The following is a 2,649-nucleotide window of genomic DNA, read 5'->3' on the forward strand; positions in this document are numbered from 1 at the left end:
TATAAACGTTGTTATATGCTTTGGCCAGTGTGGTAGCGCTGTCACAATGTACTAAAACTAGTGACATCGGTTTTGACGAAACTGGAATTTCAAAAATTAAATTCCTAAGTCAATCAGCTTATTTGCATGCCGAAGCCAATGCAATAAATTCAGATGTCATAGTTAAGTCTGAAATACAACTTTGCTTTTTAGAAGCCCAGGAGATAGCACCTCAACCAAGCAGAAATGCTCATCCACTAGTTGAGGAATAATCTTCCTGATTAGATATCCAACGGGCATTAGAATATCCTTCCAAGATGGAAATATCTTTTGAATATAGTAAACCATAATTAATGATTTTATTCAGATATTTCAAAATTCTTTTTAATGTCATCCAATGTACTGCAATAGGATTACTAGTGTACCTAATCATTTTCCCTACTGCAAATGCAATATCGGGTCGAGTACTTGTCATTGCATACATAAGGCATCCTATCACTTTAGAATACTCCTATTGTAAGACCGGATCACCTTCTTTTGGTATTAACTTTAATGAAGGATCCATTGGAGTAAAATCTGGAGAACCACTAAAGTGATTAAATCTTTTAAACACTTTCTCAATATAATGAGACTGTGTTAAACTTACACCACCCTGAAACTTAATTATTCTTATTCCAAGAATAACTTTTGATTCTCCTAAATCTTTCATGGAGAAACTGGAACTAAGAAAATCCTTAGTTTCCTTAACCTTTTCCAAATCAGTACCGAAAATTAACATGTCATCGACATACAAGCAAATAATAACCCCTTGTCCTTGGTTATTAAATTTTTTGTAGATGCATTTATCGGACTGATTTATTCTGTACCCATTAGCTAGCACCACATGATCATACTGATCATGCCATTGCTTAGGGGCCTATTTTAACCCATAAAGTGACTTAATTATTTTGCAAACTTTATTTTCTTGGCCTGCAACCACGAATCCTTATAGCTGCTTCATGTAAACCTCCTCCTCCAATTCACCATTTAAAAATGATGTACGTCTTAACATCCATTTGATTTACTTTCTTGCAAACTAAATAGTGGACTAATTAACACAGATTCTCGATCAGACAGTCATTCAGATAGATAAACAGATAATGCGTAATGCGGAAGACTAAGGCAGAAAGTAAATCAACACATATGTATGTTTACCCAGTTCGATACAGTGTGTATCTACATCTGGGGGACGATCACCGATGTGTCCAATCCACTAACTCAGAATCCAATGTACAAAGGTATAGAAGAACAATCTCACCAAAGTTCCGCACACAAGGTCAGTACCCAGTCTACAAAGGTTTAGTGGATTTTTGAAGTCGGAGAGCCACGCATTCAGAAGTCCAATAAAATCCCTTCGATGGAGAGCTAACTCTGATGTAGTCCGCTTTAATGACGCAGTCCCACGTTGTTCCCACAACTGAGTGATCTTCGCGTCCAATTGTTTAAGTAGTGTTGATTCTTCTCAAGTTCATCTTCGTAATCACCACGAACTCATTGTCTTGAGAAAAGACATAAAAATGTGTATCTTTTTAGTATAGAGTGTTGCGGCTTCAATTAATGCAACCCTAACTTCTGAAAGTAAATGTGTATATCTACATCTTTATTTTGACACTCTCTAAATATAACTCTGGTTGTAAAAGGTAGGACTTTTGTGAAGGAAAAGATCTTGTATCGTTAAGGAAATTCGGTCCATACCTCAAAAGATGATTCGCTGATATTCTTTCCAAAACAGTCATCTCATAACCGCGTCTGCCAACTTTTAGAAACTTTCCTTTATCAGTCCTTCGGTGGCTTGATCCAGAAATGCGTCTGTTGATGTAACTGATCAATCAGTCTTCTTCAGGGACGGTCAGACACCAAGCTAAACCCTATCTTAATTTGCCATAATAATATTGTCAATTATATGTTAGGGGTTTTCTTAAAGAAATAAAACACTAACAAACTCCCCCTTTGTCTATTATTTGGCAAAACAACTCAACTAAAGATAGGATAGCAAAAACGTAAATAAAAGGCCAGTTCTGTGCGAGCAATGTTGAGCTGATTCGAGATAATGTTACTGACAGTCTGCAGCTTAGACACACGGGCCTTCAACCGTAAGGACAGCTTCAAATCACGACCGTAGGGGGTATTTTCATCACCATCTGCAGCAGAGCTTCCTAAAGCATCAACATGTCGAACATCCTTGATGTGTTTGCCAGTAAGGAATGATTGAAGTGGACCACCTTGAAAGGTCTTTATACCCATTTTGATGAAATCGGGCAATGACATTCTTTGATCTTGGAAATCATACCCCTCCATAATTGAAAGTTCTTGATTGAGTGGTGAAAAATCTTCCTTTTTCAATTAAGAATGAATGCACAAAGAAAAGATCCTTCAACCAAATCTCAATCGAGGTTAGACAATTAGCTCTTTGAACAATAAAAACAAACAAAAAGAAAGAAAAAGCTTAGTCTCCTAAGATTCCCTAAACTCTAGTGCTAGTAAAACAAGCAATCACATAAAACCACCAAATTGCCAATCCCCGGCAACGGCGCCAATTTCTGATGTGTAGCAAAAATGAGTGATGGTGAGTGTACGGGTGTGTTATGTCGTCCTCAGGGGATTGGGGGATATGGCACGCAATACGCAATC

This window comes from Ipomoea nil, unplaced genomic scaffold (genome assembly GCF_001879475.1).
Source record: "Ipomoea nil cultivar Tokyo-kokei standard unplaced genomic scaffold, Asagao_1.1 scaffold0164, whole genome shotgun sequence".
Classification (NCBI taxonomy): Eukaryota; Viridiplantae; Streptophyta; class Magnoliopsida; order Solanales; family Convolvulaceae; genus Ipomoea; species Ipomoea nil.